Raw genomic sequence first — 12,030 nt, forward strand, 5'->3', positions numbered from 1 at the left:
TTGGCTAAGTCAGTACTTTGTAAACCATAGTTCTGATTTCCTATGAATGGAGAATTGATGAGAAACCTACAGGCCTTCATGTTAAACAGCAAAATCAACCTCAACCTTGCTATATCATTTCGCTGTTATTTACATGTGGTTACAATGTGGCCTCTTATTCACTGAATTTTGAAACCTGTCTGTCTGTTCTTACGAGTTGACCACTATTTATTTTTATGTAGTTTTACTAAATATGTTTTTGCCTAAATGGGCTTGATGAGATATGTCTTGCTACTGCAGGGGCTTTCCGGACATTTGAGTAGGTGACTGTTTTGGTCCGTGGCACATGCAGTCATCAAGAGTTCGCGACTCCACTGGGCCGCAGCACTCCAATTGGGGGGAAAAGAAAACAATTGAGCACTCAATTTGCAAAGTGAACTACACTGTAAACATACATGCTGCCACTACATGAGGGCAAAAGGGGCTATATCTCCAACCCACATACAGCCCTCAAATGAAGAAAATGAGCACTCAGTTTGCAAAACTGAACAACTTTGTTAATATGTATGCCACCACAAAAAAAATAAAAAGCTAACTTGCACTAATTTCTCATTCCATCCTAGGTGATTGCTACAAAATCCATTCAAGTATCACCTCACTGAGTGTATCCTGCTGGTACCTCCAATTCTCTTAGAGATTCTACAGATCAACTTAACTGTGCCAAAAGAAGGTCAATGAAGGGAGGGCGTTGTTCCCACCACCTAATAATCACCCCTGAGTAACATCAATGTGAACTCCCCTCTGCGCTCACAGTGAAAATGCCTTTGTTCTCCTGATTCATTGAGGGTTGTGTCAATCAATGATCCATCTGGAGTAGTGTGGCTCACTGGTTAGAGGCGGCAGGCCTGAGAGCAGAAGTCAGCCCGGGACCAGGGTTCAATTCCCGACGCGGCAGGGTCGTGGACCTTGGTCAGCGGACTCGATAATTCTCGCTTCGGTGCTTACTCTAATCAGGGGTTCCACTCGGCAACTCTGGGCATTAGCTTGCCTAATCTCCACAACGGCCCCACTAATTCCGGGGATGCCTGGCTCCACCTTGGGGACTCCCAGCTAGGGACCATCCCACAGGGAAAAGCCAGGACGGGTTCCCCAGAGTTATACAGCGCCGGGACGCCCCGTTGCTGGGGCAGCTGTGCGCTTTACAAGTATACTACATTTACATTTACATCTCTTCATGTACTGTTACCAGTTTCTGCAAAGAGAATTCCAGGGTAATCTGTGAGAATTTGGCCTGGTGTATGGTGTCTACTAATTAGTGTGCACCTTGCACCAGCCCAAACGACACTTATGAGGTCAAAGAGAACCTTTAGAAATAGTGGTGGCTGTGGAGAGCAACCTTCAGGCTTAATCTAGAAGGAATGTAAAGCAGCTTGTTTTACCAGAATATCACCTCTTGCATTAATTAAATGAAAGGAGAACCACACAGTAGTTATATAAAAATATGTATTTATTAATATAACACTCTTTAGTATCCTCTACCCGAGGATAGAACACAACGCACACAATAAGATATCAATATAACAGTTGGAAGTAGCACAATAAACAGGGGAGACCAAACCATATACTAAAATAGTGGTATAACAACCACGACTCTGGTTAAGACAAGGTCTGGAGCATGTAGAATCATTGAGACCCCAAGGTGAGTAGATCGGGACCCCACGGAGGACCGGTGCAGTGTGCTAACACGACCGCAGGCTCTGTACAATTCTATGGGGAAGTCGCGGTTGCAATTTTACAGTTTAAGGACCCTTCTAAGAGGACTTCGAGGAAACTCTTCGGAACATAAAAGGTTGGAGAGCCTCCCCACCCGTGGATACTGAAGTACCAGAGTTACCTATCCCAGAGGAGCCTGGTGCATAGGGTAGAAGTGGTGTCAGAAACCCCTGTCTTTCTCTATGGAAGGCTTCGAAGAAGTGCCGCTGCCGAGAAGGTGAAAAGGGTCCGGTGGAATCCAAGGGATGATTCTTGAAGAAAGGAACCTGAAAGCAGAGGGGACAGAGTCTGGGTCACTTCATAGTGACCAGGGGCTCGGGAGACAAATACCCACCGATGTTGGGTGCTTCAGGTGCGAAGAAGGGATGCTTGACTCTGCAACCACGAGGACGAGTGGACGTCGACGACCAGGAGCCAGATGCGAGCTGTCCCACGAAGGATGTCTAGTGCTGAGGGGTCTGTGTCTGGATGGAGTACCAACAAGCCTTGGCAAAAGCAACCCACGCAGGAAGGTCAAGGGGACTCACCAAGCAATGGGTAGTAAGGGCACATCTGGAGCATGAAACAAAGTCCCGGGCACACATTTAAATAATAAATGCACAATTTGTTTTTCTCTTATTTGTGGTACAGTAAGCTGTGGTCGATACCAGTAGGCTCTTTATGTTGAATTTTATAATCCTTAGAAAAATAACGGAAAACACAACCAGCTGACACGTGTTTCGTCACCTGGGAATTATCCCATGACTCTTCAGGGCTGTATGGGAAGATTCGGAAAGTACGATATCGCTGGACCGGTGATAATTCCAACCCGGTCAGCACTGGTGTAAAGAGCACAGTATTGATGATAGTGACGTTGATAGTGCAAAACTAACAGAAATGGGGAGGACGGGTAGGTCACAAGCCCGTTTGCCGGATCCAACAAGAGTGAACGGGTGGGTGGTCCTATGTCCTTGGTGGTGCGTGTTGAAACAGATCCATCAGGAGTAAGCGGGCGGGTGCGTCCGTCTTACAGGTGATCCTAAGTCCGTGGTGGCAGGGGAGTACGGGAAGGATCCGGCTCGCTTTTCTGGAGCAAACGGGAAAGCCCAACAGAGTTCAAGATGGCTCTCCGGTGGACCCACAGGCCGAATGACCAGGAGTCGCGAGGGACCTCGAGCAAGATCACAAAGTACAAGCCCACGGAGCACTCGTGTGAGGAGGCCCGAGTTCTTTGGTGGGAATACTGCTCAGGGCCAGAACTACACGGAGTCCAATGCACAAGCTTTGGAATCTCCAACAAGCATATGCACTTGCAAATGGATGTGGTACACAGGGGTTTGGGTTATACAGTCCTCACGAGGGATACTGGCCTTAAACTTGCTGAGAGGGCAGATCAACCTCAGGGACCTTTGGAACCCACCTCCTGTGTTGCTGGAGCCTTCGGAGTCCCCAGGAGCTCAGGATCAGCAGACCGGTCAGTTGCGTTGTGGTGCCTGCGAATGCAGGGGAGTGACTCCTTCACCCCAAGGGAGATTTTTCAGTTGTCCTTAGTGCACCACAGGTCCTGCACAGAGCCTGTATGGAGCAAGGGCACAGACAAATCTTTGGACAGAGAGGGGGACGAAGTCAGGCCCAGGCGAAGTCCAGAGTGTCCAGACGGTTGAAGGTCCGTGGTTTCTTCTTGTAGAATCTTGTCCATGTAAAACCTAAAGAGCTACAGTCAGGTAAGCCCTTTTGTATCCACCACAGGAGAGGGTTGGACAGATTCAGGGGACCCTCCTAGGGGAGGACCAGGACAGAGGGGAGGTTACTCCCATGACCTTTGTCCAGTTTCGCGCCAGAGCAGGAGCCAAAAGCTCCCAGAACTGGTTTGAGATGGACTATGCACAGGGACACTAAATGTGCCCCAGGTGCAGACTTTCAGGCACTCTCACAGTGCACCCACCCAGCCCCAATACACTAAATCCTGTCTGGGAGGTGGTCACACCTCCCTGTGACAGGATGCCTATTGTGGTGCCTTACTCTTCTCGAGCTTGGCTCAGCAGCAGGAGGGCTGAAATGTGTCTTTGGTCAGCAGCATCCATTTTGTGCTGACCGGGTCGAGAAGGCTTGCACCGGATAGACCAGTGACCCCACGAAGCTCACTTCAGAAGGGTGGAATCATACCTCCCACACCGGTTACCGGTGTGGAGGTATGATTGCAAGGTGTTTGATACCAAACAGGACATGTTTTGTTTCAGCCGTTTTCTAGATAGCATTTACTGCGAGGTTATAATTCACCTCTACCTATATATCTGGCTGAGTCACAGACAACCCGGGAGAACGGTCTCCGGAGGCTGAAGAGGGGCATTGCTCCTGCAGGGGCACCCTCTCACGTAAAACCCTGCACCCTGCCTTCAGGATTGATAAGGCCTGCTATAGGGGTGACTTATAAGTTTTAAGTGTAGGGACCTATAGATATAGTGAACCTATATCCAAAGTAAGTGGTGCAAGCATCAGCTTACACAGGTTGCAGTAGCAGACCTGTAATTATATTGTGAGCGGCCTTTCGTGGGTAGCATAATACATACTTCAGCCCATGGGAGGCCGCTAGGGTACCTATGCTCTGGGTACATGGGTACCATATACTAGGGACTTATAAGGGTACCCCAGTATCCAATCTGGAGTGTACCAAAGTACATGCATAACAATTTAGGGAGAAAGCAGATAGACTGGCGTCCTGATTAGCAGGATCGCAGTCAGAATAGTCAAAAACCAGCAAAACACCAGGCAAAAAGTGGGGGTAACCATGCAGTCAGATCCTACCTTAAGACACATAATTTACCCAGTCTTTCCTCTGTGTTTAAGGGTACAGTAGATGTCAGTGAATCTTGTGTTTCAGATACTGCTGGTCTGACATATGCTATTTTTGCTTGGTGCATAGGCAAAAGCAACATTGTAATTCGTACAATACTTAAGGACAATGTTTAGTTTATGTAAAACAATTGCAAAAAGATATACCAGCAATAATCCCAAAATAATCATGTCTAATTGAAAGGAGCCATGATCTGTACTAGGCAAGGAGTGGGAAGAGGCTCCTTTGACCTTAGGATTGAGGCGAGAATCCCACAGCAGATTTAGAGATGTTCAGTGTCACGGAGAACAGGTTTGGTAAGAGACCAGCGGAAAAAACAGTGTAGGGTTGAGTTACATTGGATCTGACAGTAGAGATAACCAGGAAGTTCCTAAGGCAAAATGTTACACTCTCCTTGAGAAATGAGCTTTGTCAGATTCATGGTCATTGAATTAGGAAGTTACATGTAAATTCCCCCAGACAACTGAGCTATTTCAACTTTCAGAGTTGAGGGAACAAAACCTATTTCAGTTGGATATGCCTATATTACAGTAGAAATTAAAAAATTATTAATTAGTTTAGAGGGATTTGTATCCCCTCTTGCCTCATGGTGGTGGCAGATAACATGACCAGTTCAGAATAGTGCCTCACTTACATGATACTATCCTTGTGAGTGTTGTCTTCTCAACAGAGGTGTTTCTGGACCTAATTGGTGTTTTGTTGAAATGTGCAGGGTGTGTTAAGACACTGGCTTCTGGCTGCTGGCATGGCAGAGCTCCAAGAGGTCCTTGTTTAGCACTTGTTATGAGCAAGGTTCTATTCCCTGAAGTGGACGGGTGGGGTTGTGGGTGATCTTGTTCCATACTTCATAATATAAAAGTGGGCAAACCTCTTCCCTCTTCTATCCCGCCGCTACCCTTCTCTATCCAAATAACTGAATAACATATCTGCCACTCAAATTACTTCCATATTTCACTATACTTATTTTCAACACTAATCCTTTATGGGTTCCGGAGTAGCGTGCTACTCACCAAAAAAGCACTTCAACACCCCATCAGGGGCAACAAGTGCTGTATAAATGCAAACCTTTTTCCCTCCACTGTCCTCACTCAAAATAACTGACCAATATCCACCACTCAATTTACTTTTATATTTCACTATACTCTAATTCCCCACTAATCCTTTATGGGTTTCCGGAGTAGGGTGTATTCAGTTGCCCATCATATGTTAATAAGTATCTTTTCAGTCAGAATTTTATCAACAGCGTTTAGACCTCACATAATTTATCAGGTCCTCATCAGGACAAGAAAGCACACAAGGGCTGATTTGCTTCCTGAGAGAGTTCCAGAGGGTGGGTTGGTTTTGGAATTGCACTTTCGTATACATTTTTTAGGCAAGGAAGCATCCGTAAGTAAAACAGCGCTTAAACCGTTTCTGTGGTATGATAGGAAATCTGTAAGGAAGAATTCCTCCAACAGGTGCACTGAATAACTTCCCAACCTATCAGGACGCAGAACCAAGATCTGACATCACAAAAACTGTGCATAATGAATTTGATGCTAATCACATCAGAGTGTGTGTGCGCTGCATTACAAAATTTTGGAAATTGAATGAAACCAGGCTGACATCAGGTGTCATAGCCTTTCCATGGTGATCGATTGGAATGAAATTGAACTCTGAATCCAAGGATTTTGATTTGGATACAGCTTAGAAAGTAGAGTCCTGCTCTGATAAAGTGTCAAGAATAAAATGGAATGAATCCAGACATGCTGCTTCAGGAGGCTTTCGTAGCAAGTAGAGGAGTCAATCGGAGAAGATTTGCGATACATGCAGCTTGACTGGGAGCACCACAACGGAGACCAGAGCAGCCCTGGGAGCTGTTTACAGGCTAAAGTCAGTAATTGCAACTTACAGCTCATTCAAAGAAGTACCCATCAGTTTCATGGATGTTCCCAGGCGGCATCCCAAGTGTAAACTCATCCCAATTTAACCACAAGTAGAACCGGCTCTTTCACTGATCCACCTATAATTTTTTTTATTTTTTTTGCTGAAGGCAGTTCAAATACACCAGGGTAATGTTACTATGGTAAGACCATGTTTTCCGTAAAATATCCCCATCTGTTGTTTGATTATGTTACTGGACGACAGTGTCTCACTCCATGTTGGAAGAGACTGAAACTCGGCGCAGACAGCTTGTTCCATGAGCCTCCAAGTAATAAACTACTTTTTGACCTTCACGCCATAACTAGCGATCAGTCACATTTCTACAGAAAGGAGACCGGGGATCTTGTTGTGAGTCCTTATGAAGACCTCCCATATTGTTGTCAAGCAAGCTCTGAGCTCGAAACGTGTCAAACCGCATCTCCCCTGCGTGTTTCCGTAATAGGGGGCTTCAGTGCTTCTCCTTTGGGCACCTTTAATGAAGCCGGCAGAGTCTCATCCAAGGCTCAATGGAGGGCCGAGAAAAATTTCCATAATTAGCTGCAGCGGAGGCAAAATGAGACCTCAAATCCCAGCGTGCATTTAAAAATGAACTGCTACCAAAGGAGGAGCACTGAAGCCCCCTATTACGGAAACACGCAGGGGAGATGCAGTAGCCACAAATCACCTCCGCTGACACGGCCTCTGAGGAGATGCAAACAGCGGCATCGAAACGCGTCAGGCCATGGACTTCAAAGGGATGTTAAGCTGCCTGATTGGTTTAAATAGAGTTGTTACTCACCTGCAGTGCTGTGCGGCCTCAAGCTTCTGGGCGTTTTTGGAGATATATATATATATATATATATATATATATATATATATATATATATATATACACACACACACACACCCCCCCCCCTCCCCTCCCCTCCCCTCCTCCCCTCACCCTGTACCTCCTTTCGGCGAACACGGAATCAATGGACCACCAGGCAGCTTTGAAATAGCAGGTAAGTTATTTTCCTTTTCTTCTCACTCCTCGCATGACGCGTTTCGGGCAACGAGTGCCCTTGATAAAATATATATATAGGTGTTTACGATGTTGTTCGGAAAGCATTCTTACCAAATCGGTCGCGGAATGGATTCCGACCGAATATGATTCGAGGAGTCTGACCGACCAATTACGATTGTTCCAAATATGATTTGGTCGGACTCTCATTGACTTCAATAGAGCCTGTGTGTACACAGGCTCCCATTGAAGAAAGGACTGGCTTGGGAAAATTGTGCACCCTGTGGTGGGCACCCCTTGGTGCCTGCCACTGTGCATGGGCTGAAAGGGGGGGTCCCTTGGGTAACCCCACAGGACCCATTCGGAAGGCTCCGATGAAGGGGGGCCTGCTACGGGCCCCCAAAGTCAGATTCCGACAGCCGATCCAAGTCGGAACAACCGATTCGGGAAGGCTGTCCGAATCTGACATCGTAATCGCTTGGTTGGAAGCGTGGTACGCAGACCTCCGAACGACTTGGTTCCTCCAAATGCCTTATGGAACTGACTCAGAAAGTCCAAACGCTTTCCGAACATCGTAATCGGTCATTCGGAAAGCTTTCCAATTCGGTCGGAAAGTTCGATTCCGAATCTGATTCGGCAGACCCAAATCCGATTCGGGGTCATTCCGGATGACATCGTAATCGACCCCAAAGTAATTTGTGTAGGAAGCTGGCTCTGTATAAGATATACCACAAGGTGGTTATACTGTGCATAAAGTTCAGAGATTCCCCCAGTGTGTACAGGGCTCAATGTAAACCCAAAGTGCTCTATTAGTGGTAGTGTGGGCGAGCAGCCTTAGGCCTAACACAGAGGAGTATAAAACATTTATTGTACACACATTGACCAATAACTGACACACGACACTAAAAGAAGATCCAGACCAATTATATAAAATAATCTTTGTTTGAGTTTTATTTTAAGACCAAGAACTTCTCAAAAAAGTAACTGCATTTTTTAGGAAAAATACTTTAGTCTTTCAAAAGTCATCACTTAGTGATATTTTCAAACAGTTCTATGTTAACTTATGGAGGAAAACAACAATGCAGTTTCGTGGGTAAGTAGCCAATTTACAGTTCCATTCTTCTGGGTTTAAGGTCAGCCAAGGGAAAGATTCAGGTAAGCACAAAGTCTGCACCACCAGCGGCACAGGGTCGGGCGAGTGCAGAGGTCAAATTCGAAGATAGGCCCAATGCGTTTCAAAGGAGACTGGGGAAGCTTGAAGCCACGCTGCTTGCAGGTAAGTAAATCTGTTGCAGGGGTTGGCGCAAGCATGGGAGGAGGGTGCCACAACGCAGCACCAAATATACACCAGCAGAAGGGGCAGGGTGCAAATACAGCATTGGGCGCACAATGCTTTTCAATGGGAAACTTGTTTGGGAAGACAGGCTGCAGGTGTCAAACTGGAGGCTGCACGAAGAAAAACAGCAACTGCAGAGGTAAGTTAAGATGCTGTAGGTCATAGGGACACAGTTGATCGAGCTCCCCAAGGCCCAGGGGCTGCGGGTTCAGGGGTGTCCCTTGATGTCTGGTTTTCTTACCGTAGCAGGTTAGGGGAGACTTCAGATTCACATGGCAGGTTTCATTGTGGAGCCCAGGGGGGGGGGGGGGGGCAGCCATCGCTGGATTTGGGGTCAGGATTAGTGGGGAACCTTTTCTGGATCTGTGGGCCACCTGGATACGGGCTGGAGTCGTCGGCTGCAGAAAAGTCAGGACACGCGGTTCAGGAGGGTACCGGAGTCCTTTGTGTTGGTTTCTGGTGAACAGAGACGCTGTCCTCTAGAGTTCTGGTCTTTCTCAAAGGCACGCAGTTGTCCCAGGGGTTGTGGAGGTCACTGGCTGCAGGACAGGGGAAGTTATTTCACAGGGTCTTTGAAGCTGCAGACAGGCTGGTGGGGCTTGGGCCAAGTCAGTGGGCGTCGGCAGTATTCTCTGCACAGCATCTTCTTTGTGCTTCTTAGGTCGGCAAGAACTAGTTTCAGGGTCTAGGGGAGCCACCTAAATACTAAATTTAAGGACTTTTGTAAGGGAGTGACAGGTAGGGCCAATGGGCATCTTCCCTGGGTTGTCCACACCCTCAATTATGCCACCCTCCTGTGGGAGGCGGCATAGTCCTAGCCCTGATTAGAGGAGTCCTCCCATCTTCAAGATGGTGGGAGATGGAAGATGTGCTTCACCTTGCCTCCTACACCTTGGGGGAGGAGTTGGCAGAGGTGGGCACACCTATTCTTCCTAGTTTTTCCTGCCCAAAGTTGGAAGTCTAAACTGGGGGCTGCCATCTGCTGCTAGCAAGAGGCTGGGAGTTGCATTACAAATCCGGATGTCCTTTGAAGCTTCCCTCTCATGCACTCTGCCCATACTGGGGTAGAAGGTGTGATACCTCTGCCAAGGATTTGCTTTGTTTCTGGTCCCAGAGAGCGGGGGATTTGCTTTGTTTTTGGTCTCAGAGAGCGGGGGCTCTCGACCCAGGGGCCCATAAACTTATCTGGTGGTGGCAGGCTGCCTAAAGCCAGTCTGTGACCACGCCAGGATTGGTAGGGTTTCAGGGTGCATCTCTGAGTGCATGTTTCAATAAATCCCACACTGGCATCAGTGTGGGTTTATTGAGAGGAGTAATTTGGTATCAAACACTCAATGCGTTCAGAGAAGCCATCATGGAGCGGTGGAACTCGACTTGTTGATTTTCTAGTTCATCTCTCTCTATGGCTTCCCTGGCACTTACAATATCTAAGAATAGACTTAAATATTGTAGGGGCATATCTGCTCAGGCAGATTGACCCACACCTGTGATAGTGCACCCTGCCCTTGTGCTGTAAGGCCTGCTAGAGTGGTGACTTACCTATATCTTAGGTGGTGCTAGTTGGCACAACACACAGGCAGTGTACCCTGTTGATTTTGTCTGCCCCAGGGCATGCATGCTGCAGTGGCAGTCAGCATGGCCTAGGTGAGGGGGACCCTCTTTGGTCCCATCGCACTAGGTACTATATACTAGGGACTTACAGGAGCCTGAAGCTCCAATTGTGGAACAGCTTTAGGAACAGGCACTGGGAACCTGGACAGCAGGGACCCAGTACTCTACAGTCAAAGGTTGAGGGAGGGAGGGAGGAGAGGGAGAGAGGGAGAGGGAGAACCCCCCCCCTCAATTTCCTCACACCCAGAATCCAGGATGATGAACCGATGCCTCAAGCTGAGCCAGAGCCAGGCGTCTAGCTTGAGCTTTCAGTGGCCTACCTACTTCTACATTCCACCTTATCTACTTTCTTGATCAGCTGTGTTTCAATGAGTAGGGTTGCCACTGGGACTTTTTTATTTTTTTTACCAGCATGGCCAATATTTTAATATCCAGCAGGTATAAAAATCAGGAAAATTACTTAATGCTGGTATTTATTTGCCCTTATTAGTTCCTACTTGAAACAGTAATTATAAGAAAAATGCACTTTAACCGCATGTACGCGGCGTTTTTTAAAAACACGCGTTACATGACGAGCTCAGCTCGTCATCAGCGTGCGAGCGGCGCAACTCATGACGAGCTGAGCTCGTCATCAGCGCCGAAGTGGTTAAATGTTTATTGACCTCTGACAGATGAAGTAAACAAAGACAGAAAGCCAAAGTTAAAAATGAAAATAGACATTCGTTTAAATATCTTCTCCGGACCTTTGCAGAAACTTAAGTTGTGAACAAATGGCTTGTATTTTTCTCTGGGGAAGGTAACAACGCTAACAGTGAGCCTTCCCTCTCAGGTTGTAGTCATTAGGGATATAGCCTTACCTCTTGAAAGTCACCTTGAAAGCATCTGAGTAATTGTTAGTGGACGAAAAAAAATATGAGAGCTTAAAGTGGCCTATATAAATACCGCCCATGGGGCAGTTCCAGGGGTGCCCCAGTGCAGTTTAGTAAAAATAGTTTGCCAAATTGTATTTGCGCCTATATGCCAATAGTTACTAATGGAGCAATGGGAGATATTAAAAAATCGGCCAACTTGATTTTGTACATTGACTTGTTTTAAATGTGACAATTTCGCTAAGTGAGCTAACGCAGAAAAAAAATACATTATATTTTTAAAGCTGATGAAACCATGAATTATAGCTTTAAGGTAATCTCTTTAAAGGAGGTCAAAATTCTGGATGAACACTGGTCCAGGACCAGAAAGTCATTGATAGTAAAGATATGAATGGTGCTCTGGAGCAGGTCAGCCGCCGGACGCCTCAGAAGTACAATGTTGAAAGCACTGATCTGACATTAGATATCCATAAACAAAATGAACCGTCTCTAAAATGTACATATAACTGTTGTCATGTTCGGACTACATCCAGATTTGATTATTATTCCTTTTTATGTAATATACTGATTGGTGGTGCCGTATAGTTTTATTTTATACCAGAATTGTTATTACCATCAAAAATAAAAACTCCCTTTCAAGATGGCCGAACCCATTCTGGCTTCTAATGGGCGTGTTCTTCGGCGACCTATCTAGCCGTCTTTCGTTTATTTCCAAGGAGGCTTG

The sequence above is a fragment of the Lissotriton helveticus genome, chromosome 12, assembly GCF_964261635.1.
Source record: "Lissotriton helveticus chromosome 12, aLisHel1.1, whole genome shotgun sequence".
Classification (NCBI taxonomy): Eukaryota; Metazoa; Chordata; class Amphibia; order Caudata; family Salamandridae; genus Lissotriton; species Lissotriton helveticus.